At 32.2% G+C, this 27,177-nt stretch overlaps 1 protein-coding gene across 3 annotated transcripts in view; it reads left to right on the forward strand.

Moving 5' to 3' along the window:
* Fa2h (Fatty acid 2-hydroxylase) overlaps positions 1 to 27,177 on the forward strand; it is a 159,452-nt gene that overhangs the window by 40,067 nt on the left and 92,208 nt on the right. The window contains exon 1 of one of the 3 annotated variants that reach the window (XM_075371634.1): positions 9,425 to 9,555. The exons of the other annotated variants lie outside the window; for them this stretch is intronic. The gene's annotated coding sequence lies outside the window, so the exon portion shown is untranslated. Of the gene's footprint in view, positions 1 to 9,424; positions 9,556 to 27,177 lie in introns of those variants that run through there. 3 annotated transcript variants of the gene reach the window in all.

Raw genomic sequence — 27,177 nt, forward strand, 5'->3', positions numbered from 1 at the left:
GCCCAAGTACAAATATACTATTCTCAGTAGATAATTAAATCAAAAATTGAAATCAAATTTTTCAATAACCCCGCTTAAAGTATTTTACGTACACAATAAGATTATCATTCTAAAAAATTGTAAATGTTTTCCTTTACATTTCGCGATCGAACTGTACTTCTTTCTTTTTGTATTGTTATTGAGTAATATTCACGTAAAGTGGAAAACCTTTTGTTAAATAAAAAACTAGCATAATTATTTATATTATTCAGTTTAATTGTTATTTTCAATAGTCTATGTGTACTATTACAAGACGTTGGTCATCATGTTTATCATCGCACACGCAACTTTTGTAATAAAATTTCGACCAGTTCAGATTACGGTTTTATATCAATCAGATGTGCCGTTTCTTTGACTGATCTTTAATTTTGAAATTACGTTATTTTAGTTGTGTAAATGTGTAAGGTAAAATGAAAGAAAACAGTCCTCATCTTCGTAAACGATCTAAAAAATTATTTATAGGAAATATAGTTATTTAAAAGAACTAATGCATAACAAACCTTATGCTACTATTAAGGAGGTTTTTTTATGCAATGAGGACGTGACCGTAATCGTGTACGCTATATCAATGCGTACTGTACAAAATATTTGTCATGAAGGTATTGAAAATGCATCAGTCCAAGGCAAATTATGCGAACGTGGTTTTGAATCGCTGTAAAATTGTACATTAAAAAAAAATACCGGGAGTGCGTATTCCACGTGGAAGATTGTAACACAATTAGCGTTCCGCTTTCGTCAGTGTAATGACGGTAATCGTTTCGTGGTTAGAAGAGAAGAAAATACTACACAATCCTTTGCATAAAATTCTCGAATTACTGTCTATTGTTAATGAAAACAGAAAAAATACAAACTGTATGTTTGACGATATTGCAACAGAAATGGGGCATGAAGTCGATAATGCTAGTATAACCCAATCGAGCTAACTTGGGCGCAGATAAAAGATGAGGTGGCAGCCAAAAACAGTACATTTCAAATAAATCACGTAAACATATTATTGGAAGATAAACCGCGTAACAATATATGACTGGAGAAAATGCTTTAGACACGGAGAAAATCTTCAATTAGAAGATTTTCATAAAGAATTGCGAGACAACCACTTACAAATCATTGAATGAATTATAAGAAGATTGCAGTGACGAAAATAGGACATATGTATTAGGTGATGAAGACATAATCTATTTCTAGTGATATTAACTTTCACATTATAATTTATTTAGATTTTTGGTAAAATTTACGAATTTTTCAGTTTTAAAGTCCATATTTATATTTAGCCGTTACATTTCCAAATTTTGAAGGAAATATTTTATATAAAATAAAAAGTTTCAGATGTGAGATAGTAACTTCTTATGCGCACCAAAGTAATGCAATAAATACTTTCCTAATAAATCCGTAAACAAGTTGGCCTGTAAAGAAAAATCTGATATGGACACCACATGACTTCCTTGTACGCCTATTAAATTACAAATACAAATTTTTAAAAGTGCATAGATTTTTATATCATTAATAACTTCTGATTTTTGTTTTAATTGTTATTATTGAATTATTATTTATTGTAATTTATTTTTTTACAAAGGTTAATAATTATTAATAAATCAATATGTTTAAATTAAAAAAAAAAAAGTTAAAATGAAGGAGATGAAGTCGGAATCAAACGGATGTACCTTTCCTTTATAAAATCCAAATAATTCATTTTTTTATAATTTTATTTGGCTATAACTCTGGAACTAATGAAAATAAGTACCACTTCTGATATATTGTTGAAAATCTCTCAATAAAGGCTTATTACTGCAGTTAAGAAAAAATCCAAATTTCAATTTTTTATTTATTTTGGGTTTTTTTGGACACTTTTGGTCCAGGCGATTGCAATCAAAAGGGGAGGTGCATAACTAGATCTTACGTCAGTCATAAATCCAAAATCTGAACAATGTACGGCTAATTATTTTTGAGTTATGCGAGATACATACGTACAGACGTCCCGCCAAAACTGGTCAAAATGGATATTTCCGTTGGAATCTGAAAACCGGAATTTTTCGCGTTCACAATACTTGTTTTACTTACAAGGAAGTAAGAAAGGAACAATTCAGCAACGTATTATTACCGTGGTATATGGGGAATGAGGAGAAACCTAGGCAGTGGAAAGGGGAAGAGCGCGTGACCTTTACCCGCAAGATGATTTCAAATCTATAATATTTGTAGCACAGTCAGGCTTTACTGCCGCTTACAACAACATTTTAAAGTAAGTAATTAGTATATTTTAATATAAGCTAGATTTTGTCGAGTAAGCATACGTTTTACGAAGTCTGGTACGACTATACTCGTATTCTGCAAATTCGTCGTATTAAAACCTCTTCATATGTGACCAAGGTTTGACCTGCCACTGTCTAACATTAAATTGCTCCTTATCAGTACCAATATTCTTCTTTCCTATCTATGAAGTGGTTGTTTTGATTTTAGTCGATAATCGCTTGATTACTAATATAACCCACATTGATTCGTACTAATATAACCCACATTTTTAAAAGATGATAAATTATACAAATAATTGTCATTTGAAAAATCACTCAAAAGATTTTTTAATAAGGAAAAACATCTTGAAAAAAATTTTCTGTTAAAAAAAAGATACAAACTCAAGAAGTGTAAATGATTACAAAATGGAAAGTTTAACAGATAAGTCGTTAAAAATTAAAAACTATTTACTTTTTATAATTAAAATCTGCTGTTGTATTTTCCTTATTGGTAGTAAAAACAAACAGCTTACTTTTTTTAGATTTCGGCTGAAAATAAAAGGAAATATTTCTTTTTATGAACCTTTCGCTTTAATAGACTTATTAATTCCACTGGTATGCAAATAAAAATATTGTGTCTTAGATGTTATTCTTTAATGAAAACTATTATTTTTAATTTAAAAAAAACGTAATTTAAACTTAGCAGACATTTTTAATGCTTTTATTTATTCGCGCAGTCCTTTCGGATAAGATTTTGCAATCAGTCTTTTCACCCGTTTTCCATTATTCAATTTACTTAAAATTTTATATATAGGCTCATTCCCGGTGACAAAAATCATAATCGATCATTACTGCCATCATTTAACTGATAATTAGTGAAAATTGTTCATAAAATCCGATTTAATGTTGAATACAAAGATTGCATATTTACATAAGTGTACTGACTAGACGCTTACTGTTATGCGGGTCACGCTCAAATTTCTGCATCAAAGATAAAAAGCACATATTTTATAAAAATGAAAAAATAAAAAATGTATTATTTAAAAAAAATTGTTTTACTTAAAGGCTATGTAAAAAATATGTTTTAAGCCGTAAAAATAATGTTAGTCTGAAGTAATTAAAAATAAAAGTACGAGGACGAACATAATTGAAAATAGCCAGAAAGGCTTAAATTTTTATTGTAATGGTTTGCCTATATGTGCCAGAAATTAATGTATTCGCTTGCCAAATTTTATATGGCTAGGCTGAATGATTGAAGCATGATCGCTGTCGAGAACAGATGGATAGAGAGACAAACTGACAGATAATTCTATAATGTAGACCACGAATATCGTAAGAGTTTCAATAAAATCCTAATAGAAATAAAATTCAACATGCTTAACTCGTAATGCGTGCGCATTACGTAAAAAAAATCCCCGGAGTACTTAATTTCTAGTTATTTTAACTTTTAATACTTAATATTGTTACTTTTTTCCATATGATTTAGAATTTAATTTAAAATGGAGTTGAGGAACTGATATTAAATATCTCTCTTGTTCTAAAATGAAAATAGACTACTTTAAATAGGGATAACAGATGTAATACGGTTTACATCAGGTATGCGGTTTATAGGAATTAGAAACGACAAATGCTCAGTAGAACGAAGTGACATGTTTGGAGCAGTAATGACTATTTCTGAGAATTAAATTCCTAGCAGTATTTCAGAGTAGATTAGCTGTTGTGACCCAAAAAAAAGATGAAGATTAACCGAAAAAAAAACTTAAATTAAGGTACAGAAAAATATATAACTTTGTAAAAGTAAATTTGTTCAAGTAAGTAAATTATAAGTTGATTTCTCATTCAGTTAATTTTTCACGAATATTTACGAGCAAAAAAATTAATTTTTATCGCACATTTAAAAGGTTCTTTGCCGTCTCTTCGAGGAAGTTAGTTTTTATTGTCGCCTATAGTTTTTCTTCTTTTTTTTTAAAAAAAGAAGATTATGTATTAATTCGTATGTTAACTTATCATTCATTAATAATCCAGTAGTGGGAAAATTGAACAATTTTTTACTGCTTAATTACTAGTTGTCTGTTTTATATTGTCCTTAAAGTACTACAATTATTATTTTTCCTGGTAGCTATTATTGTTTCATACAGAATTCTAATTTCTTCTAAGTAATTTTTATAATAACATGTATTTAAGTAAATTACAATTAGTCAAGTATGAAAAATTATTTAAATTATATTGTTTCATAGGTAAATTACCCGGGTTTATATGGTAATTAATTTTCTATTATACATAAATACGAGTACAAATAATTTCATAAAAATGATTTGTGTTTAAATCATTTCAAATATAATTTTGAACCTTTGTGTTATCTAAAAGAAACTTATGAAGTACAGTACTCTGAAAAAATAAAATTTACGACCAGAGGAGGCGGAGTCTTCAGACTAAAGTTTGAGAAAAGTTGTGTCTTATATACTTACTGTAATGTAAGGAAAGTAAGCGATCCGATACTTCGTAGGTTTTAAAATATGAATCGGGTATTTAACTCATATAAAAAGAAAGAATGATTTTACGTAATAATTCTGATTTATGATGAAAACAATTATTGTGATCAGCTTTTCAAGGAAGGCAATTTAATCATCAAGCATCAGTTTAATTGAATTATCGTTTATGAACGACTCAAACTGACTGAATGGGCCAACTTTTAGAAGAATCGAATGAATTAAAACTTTTACTTTAATTCTACCTTTATGTCTTCAAATAGCTTGATTCTTAAAATATTAAGTTTGTAGATTTTATTTTTGGGTAAAGTTAAAGATTTATTTATGTATTGCGTACTATCACCATCCCACCTGTCTATGGTAGGAGTTAAGAGTTTCAAAATAAATATATTTTTGGCTAAGATACGACTGATCTGTGCTCGCGCGCGTGTGCACATACACATCTGTTTATTTATTTTATTTATTTATTTTTATTAGGTACTTTGTTCCAAGCGGTAGCTGGATAATACTTATTTTCGTAAGATTTGATTTCGGATGGTTGCTTCGATATTCAGATTCGGGGTAGATATTACCGACGGTGTTTTCAAGTCATCTCTGGACCTCCGCAAAAAAAAAGACTGTCAGCATAAATGAAATGTTTAGAATCGTTATTCATTACTGTAAACGTTTAAAAAAAATCAACAATGTAGAGGAAATAAGATTATCCTAGTTAAATAGCAGTTTTGTTTATGTATTAATTATTACTAAAATTATTCTTATCAAGTAAGTATTTTTTAATAACATCATTAACCAAATATTTTTTAAGGTTTAAAATAAAATAAAAATGTTTTCATTTTTATTATTATTATTTTCAATTTTACACCGTACCTAATCAAACGACTAAAAAAATATTTAAAATACATTATATGCATAAATGTTTGTGTGTATATATATGTATTAGTGTATCCTAATTAACTATGCATGTTCTTTTATACTAATTATCTTTTTCTTTAATTAAAATTCTCATTAAGTTATCATTTAAATTGTACTTATACTAATAAAGTAAAAAAGAAGATAATAGTTATTAATGTAACTAAAATTATCATAAATATTGCAAAAACAAAAACTTCTGTCTGTGATATTCAAATGTAAGACTAAAATACTCCATATTTTATATAATGCAATCATTTACTTAAGTATTTTAACGAGTACGATTAGATCAAATGGTAGGTAAATAATAGCAGATATTGGTAAGGTCTTAGTACATCTTTTAACTGATGAATGTTTTTCTATGTTTGAACATAAAAAAGTGAACTAGCTATTTAAATATTGGCATTCAATGCAATTATCTTTTATATTTCTGCTTTAATGAAAAATTAACTAACTTGTTAATTACTTAAAAAATATTTTTAAGAAAAACTTTTAAAATGTCAGAGTTTTTTAAATTTACTTATGTTTATAAAGCTTTTAATCACTCATTGTGAAACGTAATCGTGATACTACGAGGTTTTATATGAAGAAACCTTTTTAAGAAAGATTCATAACATATTAATAATTAAATAAAGTTATTCCTGTTGTGATATTTTTATGTATATTGGAGTGGAGAAAAACATGGTCGAAATGAAAAGTTGAAAATCGTTACTGAAGAGAACAATTAATCTCAGTGCAAGTAAACAGTGTTGAGTGTGCTATTTATTAAAATGTTCTTAAAAAATGCATATTCACTTCAACCACAGTCCATCCAGTGAATATTACTATAACCACGAAATATATCACTTGGTTATTTTCGAGAATATTTATCTCTGTCGTAAGTTTGAGAAATTTACGAATTGTTCGTATTCACCCACTTTATTGTACGGGTTTTGTTATCTTCGTTAGTTATATTTTATCAAAACATTTATTAAAGATGTTTACATAATACAATCCGATTTTTTCTGAGCAGCCACTTTAATTTACTTATCTATAAACTAAAGTTTCTAGTTAATAAATGAAACGGGTAAAACATATAAATACAAGAATCGAAAACAATTGCTGCGATTTTAAGAAAATTATGCCAATATTAGTACTATTATCTTCTTCTTTTTTTTTAAACTAACGTTCATAATATAAACAGCTATTTCAATTTTCATTGAACTAACGTATTGTTTGCTTTATTTATTCGTCTATGAATTTTTCAGCGTCCGTTTATTTAGTGCTGAAAAGAAAAAAAATTAGCACAACAAATTTTTACAGTTGTAAAATCTGATCGCTGACTTCGTTTTCTTTTCTATCACTACTTGAGTGACAGTATATTCTTATACATTTTGAGATACTTTCTACAGATACAATTAATTTTTTTATTATTTTGAAAAGATCTTAGCTTTTCAGCCTCGCTATGTTTTCGTTTACACCGTACCTAATAAAAAAAAAACAATAACTGATAATTTGTTTTGCTGTCAAATCTCTGTTATTCGAATTTTCAAGGTAATAGAAAAAAAATTAAAATGATGGAAATTGAGATTATTTAGTTGTTTTTTTAATATACAAAAATAAAGAAAATATTAAAATCAGAAAAAAATGTTCGCAATAAAACAATCTATATTAAGTTACTACCTATGTTCTGTTATTTTATTATTTTCTCCAAAATTCTTGTAAGTTAGTCTAGATTATCCATGTCTAGTTTCACCCTACAACGGGTCGAAATATCCTTAATACATAAAAGATATATTTTTTTAAATTAAATTGGCGTAATTTTTTCATGTAATCTAAACTAACCGATCGGATTAAAAAAGGATAACGTCTAGTCGCTGATCTGATCCGATCTAATTTTTGATGCAGCAAAAAGCAGTTAAAACATCTCAGACAAATCATTTTAAATAAAATCTGAACTTATATATTAGCGAAGTACTTCGGCGTTAATTTTGTTAACTTAACCGTTGAATAGTCTACATAATAATATGAGAATGGTTAGTTATACAGAGTGAGCAACATAAAACCGAATCCATAATGAAACCGCTACCCAACACTATTTATGAAAGACTCACACAACTAGCGCGACTAGTGGATGTATATGTTACTACTGATTGTTGCTGCTGTTTGTCAGGTGGTTACGTGTCAGTGCAGTATATGTTTTGTTGCAGGGTAGTATTGTGACTGCAGTTGTGTTTGTGTAATATGCCTTATTCAGTGCAGGAGAGGATGGCTACAGTTGTGGCCTATATTCGTTCTGGATCGTTTGAAGAATCACATCAAGGAATCCGTAAAAAAATTTCCAAATGCCTGTATCCCAGTGAAAAGTAGCGTACAGGATTTAGTTGGCGTAGAACAGATATTCAGTTTCAAATGCAAAACGAAATAGGCAATCTTCCGTTAGGACTCTACAGGCAATTGCCGATATTGAAAGGAGAATTACTGCTGGTTCAAAAAAATCACTGCGCAAGTTATCCCAAAAATCTGGTCTTATACACATCTTGTCGTAAAATTCTTCATGAATTAAAATTGAAAACATGGCGCGTTACAACTGTGCTACAACTGGAGATACACAAACCGAAACGACTTTATTGCAACTGGCTTCTCAAAAACATTGTTGGTGGACAGATAGACCCGATGTCGTATTTCATGTCAAATGAGGCATGGTTTCATTTATCCGGCCGTGTTAATTCGCAGAACACCAGGTATTGGATGGCGAGGAATCCTAACGAGATATTCGAGCATCCACTTCACGATGAGAAAATTGGTGTTTGGTGTGCCGTTTCCGGTAATCTTATGGCGGGACCAATATATTTTGACGTCAATACCTTACTGTTCACTGTTCACCTCATAATTTTCGAAGAATTGTATGCGCAATTAACTAATAATAAAAAAGAATACAGCTTCTTCCAACAAGACGGAAGAATGAGTCAGACATCAAATGAATCGCATTCATGCAGCTTTCACAAATGAACGAGCTGTCAGCAGAGGACGGTGGCCTCCACATTCCCCAGAGTTGACTACTTGCGATTTTTTCCTTTGGGGCTAATTAAAGAAGATAGCTTATGCATATACCAATATTGATGAACTGAAGGTGAGCATTCAACGACAAAATCAACGCAATTGACAACAACGTTTTGCGTCAGACGACCCTCAATATGATCAGTGGAGTACAAAAGTGCATCATTGGCCAGGGTGGTCATTTTGAACATCTTTTGTAACAATAAGGTAAGTAAATGTAACATTTAAATTGCGTTTTATGCTTTTTTATTTAAGTTATCCGTATCATTCATAAAATTTGATTTCAACATAACCTACCGATTCTGCAGTGGTTACGTGATGGGTTAGGTTTTATGTTGCTCACTCTGTATAATGACTGTATATATAATAGATATATAGTAAATAAATACTGGAATAAATAATATATTCAATGGCTAGACTCACCGCTCTTTGCTTGTCATCGTAATTTTATTGGCTGAATACCCCACTGAGTGTGGGGGAAATACCTCCTACCGTTTAATTATTCTTTTTGCGTGTTATAATTAAAATTAAAATAAACTTGAAACCAGATTTTGATCAAGCTTGGGAACTCATTATTATTAAATATAATAATAAGTTTGTTCTTCAATAAATTAATGTCTTGAGAATGCGATGTAAGAAACTGTTTGAAATACAAGGTATTACTCATTATTAGTATTTTTTTTGACACTATATCGCGCAATCAAACAACCTTGTAGTCAATATAAGGTTGAGACAAAGGTACTTTTTAGATTTCTTGAAATCTGTTCAGTAATTCATTTAATCAAGAGCTTTTGAACAAATGAACGGACAAACTGACAAAAACTTTTAAAAATTGTTCTAGTCTCTTTTGAATCGTAAGTAAAATTTACTTTCATTAAATAAAGACAATTTATTTACATACTAAATAAAGAAATTTGCAATGTTTTGATATATATTACCAATGTTCTTTTAAACTGCTTATCAAACTTTTGTTCTAATTATTATTAGTTTCTATTGCCACTGATAAGATGTTATTTCAGTTTTCTAATGGTGCAAACGAGCTAAAATCTTTATTGACAAGTAGTGGAGTAATATTTTTTATAACTGGATTCTCTTATAGATCTCGCTAGTGTGTAGGGAAGATGAAATTTTGATAGAAGGAGTATTAGGACTTAAGTAGTTCTATCGATTGAGCTAACCGAAATTTTATGTTAAAATTAACGGTAATTTTGGAAAAAAACTAGTAAATGAAAACGAACATTTTTATTTTGAAGTCGATTATAAACTTTTTTGTGAAGGAGGCTAACTGCCACCCCGTTCTGATTCATCTCATGATGGTTCAAATTTTCTTAGACCCGTAGTTTGAAACTAAAAACTCTTTTAGAATAATATCAGTTACTGACCATTTCATTTTTTAATATTTGAAACTAAACTAAACCTACTGACTAAAGTTAGCGTAATATCAATTAGAAGGTGGATATTACCATCAGTTCCTAGTCATGTATGTCTCCGCCACTCTCACATCATTAAAATAGACAAACCGCTAACTCAGCAACACAGTTAGAAAACTGAATAAAGTTACATTTAAACTAAATTAACTTAGGATAAACTTCCTTCGTTATATGATTACGCTACCCGGTTTTTTTTTTACCTCTGGAACCACCGTTAGTTATTGCCTCAGAGGATGAGGTAAATGATTTGTGGCGTGTGAAGATGCCATGCCTGACCGGGATTTGAATCCGGGACCTCCGGATGAAAGGCCGAGACGCTACCACTTGCACCACGGAAGTCGGCACACTACTCGGTTTGGTTGCAACTATCTAAACTACCTTTCAGCGGTACGATTGATTATGCTAGTTAATATTTATGCACCACTATATTCGTTAAAGTAAATTTTTCCGTGACTAGGTCGATTTCATCGTTTTAGGAGTACGTCTTAAATACATCATTACAAAGTATAAGGGCTCTGGTTGAGCGCCTAGAAATTTTAGTAAAGGAATCCTTTTTGGTCCAACGTATGACCCGAAAACTTCACTATACATCAACTCAGGCTGTACAAAGACGAGCCATTCTTTTTAATCTTTTCATATCATGTCAGCATCCGCCGCTATCTGTTTGGCACGGTTACATAAGAAGTAATTTACTGCCGATCAGTGTGCTAGGTACTTATGGATGGTTGTATCTCGTACATTTATGTTTTAATGTGGAAATTCTGATTTAAATTTAATATTCCTGTCCTACCTGTCAGAACCAAATATTTCGTTTTCAGCACGGATATATTTAAATTCTGCTGGTCCATCCGGAAATCCGAAACTACCTCAGCCATCTGCATTCTGATCTCTGGCGGACAAGTGCAATCGCACATTAAGAGTAAGCAGTTATTGCGAAACCGTAAACGATGACGCCATCTGGGAACGGGAACACCGTTAAATCATCTTACACAACATTAGAGCAACAATATTGAACTCTATGAACTCGGATAGGCTTGGAGAGTTTCGAAAACCGTACAGAAACAAGAAATTTTCCTTACAATAGAATTCTAGAATACAAGGAAAAAACCTGCTTCGATGTCAATTTGTCAAAACTTATCGTTAGTCGGTATTCTGTGCCTCGGACAATACTATAACAAAACAGTTCTTGGTGACAACCTCTTTCATGAAGGCTTATTACCCTCGATTTTGAATAACGTTATGACGTAGCCGGTAAACTCAAAGACTAAGAAAGGAAGTATAGATTATTGCTGGGCCCAAAGAATTTGCGATTGATTCACATTTTTGACAACTTCTTTTTTGAAATGAGTAAAAATTCATCTAAAATATATTAATATTGAGAATAAATTATGAATAGCTTCATTTAAAATCGAAATAATTTTAATAATATTTAAATATTAAATTTTTGTTGATAATAGGTTTCTTTATCGAATTAACACATTAGAAATAAATAACTATTTATAATAGTATCATTATTAGCATACATCATTATTATTATTATTTATAAGATAATTTTTCGAAAGGGAATGAATCATTCTAATAATTATTATAAGATTTGTAATCTTTCATAATTAATGCTATCATTATATATATATTTTTAATTGCTGTTCAAAATTACAAAAAAACTCGTTTCTTAAATAATTTTTTAAATTATTTTAATCTTTAATTTCTTTTTATTTAAAGGAATTAGGTATTTTATTTTTGATGTGAGTACATTAAATAGAGTTTAATCACGAAAACCCTCGTGATTAACCTGAAAAAATGTATAAAGTTATAAAATAGTTAACGGTAAATAAATTTAATTTTTTTAATTTTGCGAAAAAAGGTGATATAAATAAAATGTCCCAGAATTCACTTTAGGTTGTCCAAAGTAATATGTGATGGTAGTATTCTATCAAAACTATACTGGCGAAATTCTCCGATTACACGTGAAAGTATTTTTTGTTTAATACCCCAAAAAAAATTATTAAATTGTATTTTCAATAAAAGCAATACTATAAAATTATGGTGAATACAGTAGTTCTTGCAAAATTAGTTACTGATTTCGTAATTTATAAAAATAATTTCACAAAAAAAAAATAACATTATTATTTCATAAATTAACTGATTACTACTTCAAACTTTTTTCATTTTCTTCACAAATTTTTAACAATTGTTCCAGCTGTTAACCCACAGTATCAATTCAAATTTCAGCTCAGCAAATTACAGATGAGAATGAGTTTTCAAACATTCTTGTGGAATTATTATTTCTTTGGAGGAAAAATGATTCACTAATATTTTCCGACTTTTTGGTGTATGCTAAGGTTTCACATCCCTAGAAAAAAGAATCGAGAGGATTCTTATTCGGTGAGGTGGCTGGCCATGCATGTGTTCATCTCTGCTGATCCATTGCTTGAGAATCTCCTATTGAGATGATGAACATCAGAGCGAAAAATAATGAATCGATGTTCCATCTTGTTAGAAATACATCAATTTCTGTGTTATTGGTGAGACGTACTCATTAAGTTGTGATAGCTCAATGTGAAGAAAGTTTAGGTGATCGTTACCTTTGAGTCTACTTTTCCTGTGTAATGTTGTCAGCTTCCTTTCCTGTATCGTTCACGGCCTTGGAAGAAACACATCAAGGTTATATTTGAATGCTGAATGCTAATCTGTCTTTTATCTATTTCTTTGCTTGAATGACAATAGACAGACGAATGACCATGGTGCTGCATTTAAAGTAATGAACCACCATTGGATCGAAGATCCTATTTGACTTTTGACCTAGAAACACCCTATTACAAATCACTTACTTCTGGTGATACATTAGTTAGTCTCCACAATTTATTGTCTTTAATAGCCCCCTTTCTGACATCAATTTCAGGACCTCATACGCCAACGGAAGTTCTCGCACTTTCTCTGACATTTTGGTTCTGTAGCACAAAAGATTTCTACTTCTTCACATGCACTAAACTATGTATATCATGTGAATTGTAGGCGGCATATAAATAAAACGTAATTTCTCTTTGGAATATTGACATCAAACAAAATGGTATACTAAAACACAATTATAGTACTTGGTTCTAAACACATACTTCTCTGGTGATAATATAGTAGATAGTAGAGATTGTAAGATAGTAGTCAAAAGTTATAAAATCATGATGATCTAAAAATAAAATAGAATCAACAAATAAACAAAGAAGAAAAAAAGCTACATTGAAACAGTAAATATTGCCTCCCAAATTACTGCTAAATCTGCTAAAAGAAGACCTTGAACAAAAATTATAAATTTAAATTTCAAAGTAAAGGCTTTGTCTACTGAAATTAAAATGCCTAGAAATGATATGAAAGAGAAGAAAATAAAAAAATGAATTTATTCCATTAGCAAAGACAAGTAATATTACTCTAAACAAAAACATAAAAGCAGTTCTATCAGAAATTATAGTGAAATTTTGAAAAATTGTGACCAAAGATTCAAGAAATTAAAATAAAAAGAGCAAGGTACTGCTTCTTGCTGACATACATGGATACAGATGTAATGATTTGGTTAATAAACTTTTTAATAACTGTTGTGAAGTTTCAGTTATTTTTAAACTTATGTCCTTATAAACTGTAGAATCTGTTACAATCAAATAAAAAATTTTACATAGATGATTCTCTAATAGTATAAGAAGATCAGCAATATAAACGATATGATTTTTATTCATCTGACTCATATTAGTAGTATATTGAATGATTTATTAACAATCACCAAAAAGCTAATTTAAATATTAATACAATCCTAGTTAATAAGACAGAGATAAATAAAATTAAAATAAATAAATTCATACACAACATTAATAGCATCTAAAATAGTATAATAAAGATTTCGGTATTCACTTCAATAATGGAGGACATTATAATATGGAGGAAAAATTATAATATGCAGTAAGTTCACTGATAAAATAATTTAGTAAACAACATCAAAAAATCTCTAAAAAATTTCAGTAAACTTGGTTTGTTTAAAGAAAACTTAATAAAAAATGAATTTATGAAAAACAATATACAATTGGCATGTTCCACGAACTCAATTAACATCAGTAGTTACTGATGTGAGGTAAAGGAATATGAAATTTGGACAAAATATCCAAAGTCTGAAAAGGCCAGAGAGAAAACTTTTACAAAAATTATTGTAAAAAATATACTATTGCATTAAAATATATTTCAAATAAACAGATTTTAATGAATATGTTTTAATGATAATAAATATATTATAAATAATTATATTATGATAATAAATATACTAATGATAACCTTATTCAACATATTCATTTTCATAGAACATGGGTTGTAACATGAAGAATGTTGAGATTCACATTAAGTGGAGACATATTTATTTGTATTACATATTATACAGATTTATGTGAGTAATTCTGCATCTGAAGTGGAGATTAAACATTCTGGAATTAAGAGTATTGTTAGAGATATAAAATTCTGCAAACAAGAACTAGGGAAGATTTGTAGGAAACCTTTGCTAGTGTCTAGATAAGATGACTGAAAGATATAAGAAAACAGCAATTTTGTGGGATTTTGATGAAGAATTTGTTAAAGTATTGAAATATGTAAGCAATTACAGATTACAGTAAGCATGTACAACCTTCAAATTATTTTTCACAATTACAATAACAAATTTACCTAGTACAACAATAGATAATATTTATTTTAAAAAATTTAACTGACAGTGAAGTTTTCTGTTAAAAAAATTAACTGACAACAAGATCAGATCATGAGTACCAAGTAAAAATTCTCAGTACTGAAGAAACAGTGGCTAAAAAAATAATCATAATTTGAGAGCTGCATTCCAGGAGTCAAAAACAGTAAAAATAAATTTGAAATGGTACATTGCTTAGAAACTCAAAGAAAATAAGTAATTTGATATATAACATCTTATAATTTATTTACATTTAAATTTAATATAACTTGTCCTGTAAGAAAAGTAGCATAAATCTAAAAACCCACCAAAAAATGGATATTCAAAGATGTATTTAGACTTAGATTACATAAGGGAAAAGTACATTTGATAAAAATAAACAATGACCACATTGGATAAACAAACATATTACAAAAAAAAAATTATGAAAAGGAATAAAATGAACTGCAAAAGATCTAAAAGCTTCATCAAACCTTAAGTCTGCATAATGGAGAAAGTAATAGTAAGGAAACAGTAATGCTAATTCTGGTGTTTAATTTAAATTTCTATGTACACAGAAACAAATACATACTTAGTTTTTACTAATTACGTTCTCTTTCATCCTTCCAGCGTATTTTTGGACAGATTTGGCAATCAAAGAGCCCTTGCTTTCTGATCAAATCTTTTGATCACTACTGAAAAAACAACTAAACCACTTTCATATTCCTTCCACTGACTAAACTAGAAAAGGGAACGAATAAGGAAGATTCCATATACACGCAGAGTATAAAAAACTACCTTCCACCAGCAAGCCAGATTCGACACCGCAGGACTGACAGTGCTCTCTCTCTCTCTCCCTTGCAGCCTCGTGTGCAGATTCCTATGTGCACAACAGCCAGACACCACACCACACTGTGGAGCGCACAGTTCCATACAAAATTTTTTGTATCTTTTTCATAAACTGGGGGATGGCTACTGACTTTAAGCTTAAAGATTACATATTGTACAAGTATAAAGAAAGAATTAAAGAAAAAAGGACTCTTTATATTAAATGTTATTCATAATATCAAGTGGAAATAGGGGGTGCTGCAGTTCCACAGAGCCTATATGTGAGCTGCCAGTGTTTGTAACTTATGTAGGAAAGATGAATGATACAACGATAAAAAAAATAACTTTTTCAGAAGAAAAGGCTGAACAATTTATTTGGATTTACGTAAAGATTATGACTGTGTGAATGTTAACCACTTCAACAGAAATTGAGAATAATAGGTATAACATGTACCTAGGGAGGTTAAACATGATGTATTGGTAAAAACAATTATTTGGAGATATTTGGTTAACTGGCATTTGTCCCGCCACCACCTCATTTGGTCGCCCTAGAACATATGACCAAATGTCTGTGCCATAAATGGCTACTGTGCCTCAAAAACAATTTAGCGACCAATAATCTAATAGTTCCTAGTGAGCTTACCTAACAGCGTGAGGGGACTAAGTGAGGTGCCATAGACCACCTGCTTACATGTCCCAACCGCTCACTTGTCATAAAATAAAACTAAACTGGGGAGGCGCAGCCCTTGTTATTATATTAAAAAGACAGTAATTTCCTGTCACACCTCGGTCACTGAATGCCAGCGCCACCTGTCCACCTGTCCTGAATGCCACCTGTCCTCCATTTAAAGCGCTTGGAACTTTATCTGGAAGGTGGCCAGCCATTATCTCTGGATTAGCTTTCCACAGCAGCACGATAGGAGTCATTATACTTTAAAACCCTTAACTAATCTACCGATGTCAGTTGAACAACGCAATCTCATCGAGGAACTCCCACACGGTCTGACAATGCTGCTCTCGCCACACTGATTCGTCGTTTATGAGCGGCCAATTTTCCCCTTGACCTCTTAGTTCCAGGATGGCTCGGTCTCTGGCCCCCCCAAGAGCAGGGCAGTCAAACATCATATGCTCATTTGACTGGACCTCCCCTGCAGACGGCACAGCTCATCAGCTGCCAGGTGGAACCGAAACAAATATTAGTTTAAATTGACATGTTTGGAGAGTACTCGGGCTCCCGATGCCCTTAAAAACGAAGGAGAGGCATACCATCCCCCCAGATCTTGTAAAAATCTATAAAAGGACCTTCCCTTAGTCGTGGCGTACCATTATTGCTCCCATGATTCCATCGCGAGACTGTAAAGCCTCCTCCGAAGGCGGGAGATGCGTAACTGTTCGAAATTTAGAACCGGTGCATTGAGATCACCGTTCCGCTCCGATACTGGCCTGGCTCAAAACCTCATCACAAATACCTCGGCCTCCCTGCCTCTTTGTAATTTTCATATGGCCACAAATCGATTGGGAGAACCTTTCCCAATACAGTAGTAGCCTCGTAGGAGGTTGTTTTGAAAACACCAATACATACAATTAAGGCTCTGCGCTAGGCACTCCTTAAATTTTGAATAAGCGCTCGATTTCTATCCAACCTATGCGCCCAAACGGACGCAGCGTAAGAGGTCATACTTTCGAATACACCTCGGTACACCTTGTACAAATGACGGCCCGACAGTCCGTAATCCTTTCAAGCAATCCTCCTAAGTTTGTGCATCACAGAGACGGCGTCCTCCGCTACTTGCCTAATGTGGTTGGTAAACAGCAACTTCTCATCAAACAAAACACCTAGGTACTTATGAACTCGAACTCGACTGATTACACAGCCTTTATATGTAATACGGGGGTTACGACTGTATGATAATTTGTCTGCACCCTTGAGAACCATAAACGTCGTCTTGGGCAAAGAAATTCTTAAATTTTGAATGTCCATCCAGCCCTCTGCGGTTGACAAAGCCGCCTGAGCTCGATCTTCTATTTGCGGTCGTGAATTACCACAAACTAACAGGAGACAGTCATAAGCAAAAGCCTGGGCCGTGACCCCTTCCGGGAATGTCAGTCCCAAAAATCCGTCGAACACCAGGTTCCACATCAATGGACCTGCTGGCTTCCCCTGTTGTCGGATTTCTCCACAACTAGGTGCGGATCCCTAAACAAAGCCGTGCGATCCGACAAATAGTCACGCACTACGGCCTGGAGGGCTACGGGAACATTGCGGCGTTCCAACTCATAGAGGACAGAACTCCAACACAAGGAAGTAAATGCTGCCTCTATGTCAATAAAAATTGCCAAAACATATTTACAGTCGACGCTTTCCACCTCGGCAAGAGCATTTAAGATGCAATCCTCGGTGCCAACCCCTTTCATGAAGCCTCGAATTAGAAATGAGTTCACATTGATGCATTCCCAGAGCCGTTTCACAACCAGCCTTTCAAGCAACTTGCCGATTATCGGCAAGAGGCTGATGGGTCGAAAACTGTAGACCTCACTAGGATCCTTTCCTGATTTTAAGAGCACCCTCACCAAAGCCACCTTTCAACAAGTCGGAAAGCAACCCCAGTTTAGGCCATATCTACGGGTTCCACAGCCCGTACGCCAGAGAATGGTGTCTCACCCGCCCTAACGCCGACTTCTGCTTAACCCTCCGGAGCATCTGAAATCAGAGTATCCAGGTACGCCTGGTAAGTCGCCACTGATGTTAAAGTGTGGTCTCGACCACCAAACCCGCATCGAACACTGGACAGCACATGCAATGGATTTGGCCGGTAACATGACTTCGCGGGCTGTCAGGGATTGCGCTGCAACTCACGCATGGAGTCTTGTCAAAACTTGAGTTTGGCTTCGTTGATGGCATGAACATACTCATTACGGGCGCGCCGGTAGATCCGCAGCCCCTCAGCGAGCACGTGATCAACGATAATCCCCGTTAGGGGGCGACGCTGGTATCTTCTCCTAGCGGACCTAGCTCTTGCGCGCAGCACGCTAACGTCAGAGGACCACCCCTTTTTCCCGGGTTTCCGCCTGCGTTTAACAACGGCTCTCCGGAAGCAGCGGTCATGACGGCTCCAGGCACTCTCCGATCAGCGGACTGGCCACTACCTAAGAGTCCGTCCATTGGCCGAGCCGCCGTAGGACCTTATCGCAGCCAGTCTTGAGAGCCCGGCCGGATTGTTCCGCCATCAATTCCACCTCCTCCTTGTGCTCCATGCGCCATTCCAACTCCTGTAAGGCAGCCGCACACTCGTGCTGCAGCCCGTGCTGATCCAGGCCTCATGTTTTAGCGACCCGAATCTGGAGCTCTTGGACCGCCAGCTTCAGAGACAAAAAGAATAGTTAGAAATTATCACTACCAACTTGTCAATTTATTAGCTGGAATACGACATATTTAATTTTGGGTCTAGCATTATCAGTAAAATATATCAATGATGAAATCACTAATTATAGTTCTTTTGGAATGGCAATGTAAATTATTTTGCTAACAAAATAAGCTCAAATTTCTTTACTGCAAGATTAATATGTAGATTTTATAATGATAAATTGATGAGAAAAATCTATTACAGGTTGATAATTTCTGATATAAAATGCCAGTACTGACTTGGGAATCATTAACTCTCAGAAAAGAGTTTTTGGGCTACAAAGCCATTAGATATATGGAAGTAATAAGGAAATATGAGACTTTAGACATTCTTTTATACTTCTACAATTAAAAATGTTTCCTTCATTATTTATTTACAAAGCAATAATTAACTGTGGGGTGTGCATGGCCTGTTTGTTGGAATCTAACGCGCGAGTGATCGCGTCAGTCTGGTTGTTAGAAAATATCTAACGCACGAGTGATTACGTACAAGTTTTCTGATGACTTTTACAATTTGTGACATAGTTTTATTGATTATTTATTTAAATTAATTTTTTATCTATATTTATTTATTTTATATTTATTTTTTAGTCATTTTATTTTATTGAGTATTTTTGAATATGCTGGTTTGGTTTTCACGTAAGAATAATTGAATAGGATAATGGCTTTCGTATTCCGGCATGGTTGGAAGAGGACGAGTCCACACAAGTTGAGACTGATGACGAAGTAGAAGTTGCTATTGAGTTACAAGCAGAATTTTTACTGACACGGATGCCGAGCCCGAACATCAGGAAGAAATCACAGATTCAGAACAGTCAGATGAAGAAAATGATCTGCAGCTTGGCAACGTCTTGTCACATCAACAAACAGCAGGTACACGCTCAAATCAAGAACGATTAGTGGCGCCTTCGGTCCGATCTACTATAGTAAGAATGGCATAAGTAATTGGTATGCGCACAATCCAGCACCGTCACGACCTATCCGAACCGCTACAGAAAATATAATTACTAGATGCCAGGCATAAAAAGTGTAACTAAAGGGAAAGATACAATTATGGATTGCTGGAGTTTTTATTTTCCAGATGATATAATTAAAGATACAGTTCGCTGTACGAATCAGGAGTTGTTGCTAATGAGCCACTCATGTACACGTGGCATCAGGAATGTACCGTAAACCGATATAACTTGAAGGTTTTCTTGAACGTTTTTTATTTAGTGGGTGTTAAAAACCTAGTCATCTAAATGTTGACGAGTTATGGAGCAACGATGGAACATGTCCAGAAATTTCTCGGTTGTACTGTCAAAGAGACAATTTTTTCAAACATTGGTTCATGCTATACGGTTTGCTGAAAAAAATACCAGAGCTGCTAGAAAACTTACTGATAACTTAGCCCCAAATAGGCAGCTTTTTGAACAGTTTGTTCAAAAACGTGAAGAAGGTTATTCAGTAAGCGAATATGCCACTATCGACGAAATGCTAAATTCATAATATGTTGCAATATTGATTCAATCAATAAACTAAATATTTAAATATACAATAATTATATATTTTATTATAGTTATAGTTTTTAGATGCCATAAAATGTTAGTAATCATTTTATTTTCAAGATTGTAAAAACAAAATTACGTTATTTTGAAATGTTCTTTAAAGTTTCAAATTTAGAAAATTTTTTAGTGTACTATTTCATTTATATTTATAAATATAAGTACTGTAAGATGTAGCCAATTTATCATTTTTTAAAGCAATAAAAAATTTGTTGCCATTATAAATTGTGTTTTGAGAAAAAATCTAATTTTATTCAGGTATACACCAATGTTAGATAAAATCTAACGCGCGAGTAACCACGTGATTATCAGACACGGGAGTGATCCCTGGTTAAACAAAATTTAGGCACTCATAATTATTTTAACAAAAGAAGGGACATGTAGGTTTGTAGAAGCCCATAGAAGAACATTGTTTAAATATAACTTATGAAGTGCCAAAATTCAAGAAAAATTAGCATATGACATTAATACCTGTGCTGGTAGAAAAAGTTTTATAAAATAACTAAAATAGTTTTTAATTGAAAACTATTTTTTAGTGAATTGACGAAGCTGAATGTACAAGAGTAGTTACAGAGTTTGTGAGAATCGGATCAATCCTGGTTTTGATCTGCAAATTAATCAGAAAACTGAAAGGGAATGGAAATAATTGCTGACTTCCTGATTCTTACAGAGGATGGCCAAGGGGGTCTGATGCTGTTACAGATGTATACATAGAATAGAATAGTAACCTGGGTGGCTAGGGACCCCGCCTGGATGATTACTTCACCAAGATAGACTTTTGTAATTAAGCCCCAGTTAGCTGAAATATTCACTGTTAGAATGAGAACGGATGTATTGAGAATTCTGTGATGGAGCTGTATTGTGGGAGGGTGTAAGCATTGGCATCGCTCCTGAAAGTGACAGATCCATAACTGGGAAATCTGGAGCCTTTCTCTTCCAGATCTAGTGCTTTCTATGGGATAACCTTCTGTTTTACATTGAGGTCTGTTGATCAAGTTTTATGGAGGCTGTTCTGTGTATCATCCATTTTAATTCTGTTGCTCCAACGTGCAGTAGAGGTATAGTCTTTCTCACCAGTGCAGATGCAATTATTACAAAGGAGGGTCACTTAACTCCATCTTCATGATTCAAACTAGATTTCATTGGTCAAAATACTTGTTCAAAACCAGCTTTATAACTCGGATCTGCATAGCCACATGTTCCAATTTGCCACCAAGCTTATTACATCCTTTAAATCTGATTGCACCGCAGAAGTTATCAGTTACCATAATAGCATATATATCATGCACCTGACAGTCAACCAAGTAGGAACTCACCATGCCATGGTGATACTTAACCGTTATGCCAATTTCCATTTTAAAAGGTTATTGGCAAAGGTAATTTTAATTCTTCAATTTGAGACAATCTCTGCAGGCAGTCTTTTAGGTAAAAACTTATGCCCAGGAGAAAATCTCTCCTTCTTCTAAATTTAAGTGATGGCTACTCTTTTCTAAAAAGCCTCACCATTAAAGCAATGTCACCTTCCTCTGCAACGTCTCTTGGAGCATGTTATTTTTTTCCCTCGTGTGTGTTTCTGCTTGCTTTAGACTGGGGGAGGGGGGAAATCATTATCAGATACTGCATGCGAACACTGAAATAATTTATGACTTAAAAGGCTACGTTATACACAGTACAGGGTCAGGTGAATAAAAAAGCAGGCACTACCATTAACAGTCAAAACTGTTTTATTCTCAGACACTAGTTGTAGTAGGCTGAATGAAAATTAAGATAATAATAATAATGCAGCTTATATTTTGGTTTATCTATTTTGTTACCCCAACAAAGTCAAGCGATTTCAATAAAGTCAAGCGGTAAAAACTCCGAAAATTTCGCACTGGTCAAGAGCAGAGTATGGGGGACATTCTTGAACTTACCTTAGGCCCAACAATTGAAATCTTTTTACATAACTTTTCTTTCTACAATACAATTACTGCATTCTTAGTTATGTAAAACACCCTGAAAAGCTGTCATTTTCAGATACAAAACAGTTGTTTTCGTCTAAATGTATCTCTTCAAACCATTTGTCGTTTATATATTACAATTTCGGCCAGAAATTTTCAAGATTTACCATAAAGTGTGTACATCACTTCCATCATACCGAAGAACAGTAAAATATGAAATAGGTATCTGTCCAGCGTAAACAGTTGATTACAAATTTCAAAACAAAAATATGTGAGTATTTTTTATAATGGTAACGCATTTAAATCTAAAAAGATTTCTACAATTCTAAGTATACCTAACGGTAGTCTAGAAGGTTAAAAAAAAGGAGATTTCTACAACCCACTAAATTTGATTTACCTCTTATGAGACTCTTGAGGAAATGTATTTAGTACTACCAAGTTTATTTATCTGTAATATGTATAAATATATATTTAAATTCATCCCATTTAGGAGATCTGTTTTTTTAATAAAAAATCATAAAATCAGAATCACATAAAAAGTTACAAAGAGCTTTTTTATTAAAAAAATAATTGGCCGATCTTAATATATGAGAATCGGGTTGGCAGTGGTTTTTAAACACCAGATTCGCCATTAACCATCTAGCAACTACATTAATGTATGTACTACATTTAACTGTATGTAAACAGAACATTACTTACTTATTTATTGATTTTTTTTTTTAATGTGAATATGTACAACTACATGTTATGCTAGATAATTATGGGAAATTTCAGTTTATTAGGTTTTATATTTTTGAGAAATAGTTGCACACCATTTTTAAAATGTTATGTTTTAAGTAAGACTTACGCTCGTCTTGTAATATGAAGAACATGCCGTACACGTTTTTACTTCACTAAAACCTTTAGATATCAGTTGTCATTTAAATGTAATAATAACTCTTGTGTTACCTTGTAGTACATGCTTCTGCTTAAAAATCAGTCCTATGTGTTTACGTTCTTTCTTTTGGTTCATATACATCAAAATTATTTATTCTAACAATAAAACATAAAACAATAATAACTAGACAACGGCTGTTAAGGTTTTATAGTGATCAGTTTGCTAGTTCTTTATCTAACCGATCCTAGGTTAAATTTGTGGCTAGAAAGTGGCATCTGTTATCTCTAAAAATGTGATCACAATAACCTATTGTAAATAAAGAATGTAATAACAAAGAAAATATTTTATATTTATCCTAATTTCCTGTTCTGCAGTTTTAAAATTACTATTAATCTGTCAAGTGAACGACTATTTGATATAATTCATCAAAAGGAAACGGAACTTCAGGGAGCCTATCATTATAATGGTGTACTTTATTCTTTAATTTTAGTTTAAAACCAACTAAAACTGCAATGTTTTTTAAGTAAACTTAAAAAAAATTGGACTTCCTTTTTTTAAGTAAAATTTCAACTTAGTCTAACCGTTAAATGTTATTTGGAGACTTACGAAAAAGTTAATCCTGATAAAAATACGATAATTTTTGGTTGTAAGTATAATTATTACTAATCCGGGCATTATAAAGTGTAAAATGTAAAATGTATATTTCTGTTATTCAATAATTAATTATTGGATTAATAAATATAGAATTTTATACCGGACTGACATCTAAAATTCGCATTCGAAGCACCGTTTTTGCTGTAACTTGTATATACATGTTATGGATGAAATATAGTAAAAATATCGAATTTATTTTCTTAAAAACATAATTTTAGCTGTACAGTGAATTATCAATTTCCTTAGAAATTTTATGATGGATATTTTCAAAGAGTGAACGAAGAATATTCGATATTTTAGGTCGTTTCTGTAGTTCGGTTGAATTTTGTAAGCAGACTGAGTACTTAGTAAACATGGGAGTATAGACCACCTTCGTTTCTTTTTATAGCACACGTATCTCCGTCATAAATTCATTGATCGGTTTGTCTGTTTGCAAAACAAACAAACTATCCATTACTACGGTTTAATCAGTTTAATTTGTTTTAATTTAATAGATTAATACGTCAAAATAACTTCATTAAATAAAACAAGGACTTCTTTTCCATCTGTAAACAGGTTTAAATTGAGAATAATTGATTTAGAAATAGAATTAAATAAAGTAATTAAAATAGGTAAAACGAAATGTTTAAAACTAGTTTGTTATAACTATTTTTTTCTAATAACCTTGATAACACTGAAAATTCAGAGTGCAACTTTCAATATAAGAAAACAAACTTATTTTCGTTATCCGGTTAAGTTACTTATTTTTTGTTAAGTTTTCAAATGTAGCCGTATTTCTGAAGAAATATTTTTAACCGACGATATTCTGTGCAGTGAGTTTTACTAGTTTTTTAAAGAGAGTACAGTATTTATTTATGAAAAAATTCTTAAAATCTAGTCAACAATCAATCTTTAGTTAATCAGAAGAATCATACTGCATAGCAACCTACAACTCAGTTGTTTGACACTGAACGGTACAAATCGGATTATTACTAAAGATTGACAGAATGAACATCGTTGTAAACTACTGTGCAACAGCAGTCGTATATTTCAAGATAAAAATATTATGATGTAAATAAATTTTTATTCCCATGACAATATTTGTTTTCTAATTTCGCCAAAAATTTTAGATTCTAATTATTCTGATTGTCTGCCCTTAAAACGCGTTGTCCAATTTTATTTATTGTTTTTTATTCGTGAATTAGATTTTGAAATAACCGAACATTGACAGAGCGATATTTTTTGCGTTGATCTTCTTGTATTTAATAAAATTTATTAAAGACTAGAAATCGATGCTTACAATCGTGAGCAATATTGACGGTGGTTCGGAAATATTGAAGAGGATGCCGTGTTTCTTCAGTGACATAAACAATCCTGGTGTTTCAGCCGATTTTCAAAAACTTGAATCTAATTGAAGGCTCAAGGTCTGAAGAAAAACTCGATTTTGAATATAATTTTAAAATTAAGAAATGTATAAATTAAGTCGGTTCTGTTAAACAAATGAATAATACAAATATTTTGAAAATGGTGGATCACGTTTACTAGTAAACCGCTACTCTGAACTAATGTGGTTTATCTGAACTGATATGATTTGTCTTGAACTAATATGATTTCGTTTTTGCCGTTGTCACTAAATACTTTTTTTTCTGAAAATGACGTTACTTTCAGTAGGTTGATGATAAGCCGATGTATATCACTACTACTAGAACAACATAAATCGAACGCACCTCACAGATATACTTTAAGCGATCAACTTGTTGAAGTATATTATAACAATGTGTTAAATAATAAAAATAAACTCGTTTTATTATCCTAGTACCTTTAACTAAAATTTCTTCTCGCTTCACTATTGTTTGCGTTCTGGAAAATTTATATCTCTGCTTTCTGCAACGGCAATCACGTTCTTACATTATACAGATTTCTGTACAACTCGGTTCAATAAATTATTTGGTGGATAAATGTGAACTTTTCAGGTGCCGTCATTCTTCTCAGTACTTGTACAGTCGTATTTAAAAATACTGTAGTTAAATTGAACGTATACTTTCGGTATATAAGTTCACTCAACAATAAACTTCATCAAACGTAGTACTATTATTTGAGAATACTTGTATTTTTTTTTGTAGTTGTGAGGATTAAAACATCTAGGGTACGACCGGCATTAACCGTTGTGGTTTCCTTTGAGAGCAGTATTGTTCATTATACAGCTAGTCCCTGAACAGAGAGAACGCGACACTAAAGAAAAACCTGAATATGGCCTTCGTTTTGGTGGACTCTGCAGATTAATATACAAAATGTATAACGTTTTATATATCGCTCTACTACAACACCCGTAAATTTTTAAAACCAGAACTTCATGAATATCAGCATTCAATATTTTAAGTAATAGTTTTGTAGCGGTTTTAATTTGTAATTTTTTTCTTTTTATTTAATTTCAGTAGTTGTGTTAAGAATATTTAGAATTTTTTTCAAAATGTAATTTTATTTTGTCGAGAATTTTTTAAAAAGTATTAATTAATTTGCTTGTATTTCGCAGTCAAAAACAATCTATGCGGTTGTTCGCCTCTAAAATAAATAAAAATGAAAACATTTTGCAATTTATGCATTCTCGTTTTCACGGAGAAGTGTTATATTTCAATTTACGTCTTCCATATTATTTTATTCTGTAGGGCCTTATTTATTTATTACATTTCCGTATTTCATTTAAATTATTTAATATATTTATTATTTTACGTATTATGATGGATTATAGCAAGTTTTTTTTATCCCACACTTCCCTGTACGAAGTTTTCGTACGTAATTTCCATCAGTCTTTTCAAACAAACTTTGAGACACCCTCTTCTAATCGGTAGAATAGGATGCCAACTAATTCCTCACTTGATATTTCTAATGTATTAACCGACCAAAATAAAATATTTATTTATTTCCTTGATGAAAGAAGAGACGCTTTTATTCATGCAAAATATAAAATTGTCACAAAGGTACATATTGTTCTATAATATGCAGCCTTGGTGTTATTAGTTCGCTCAGTATACCCAAAATGTTTCAAATTTTTCTTACGAAAAGCACGTTCGTTACCGTGGGGTTGCAGGCTATGCATTTTTTGTGAAATATAAAATTTCAATTCAAATTGGATT

The sequence above is a fragment of the Lycorma delicatula genome, chromosome 1 (assembly GCF_047948215.1).
Source record: "Lycorma delicatula isolate Av1 chromosome 1, ASM4794821v1, whole genome shotgun sequence".
Lineage (NCBI taxonomy): Eukaryota > Metazoa > Arthropoda > Insecta > Hemiptera > Fulgoridae > Lycorma > Lycorma delicatula.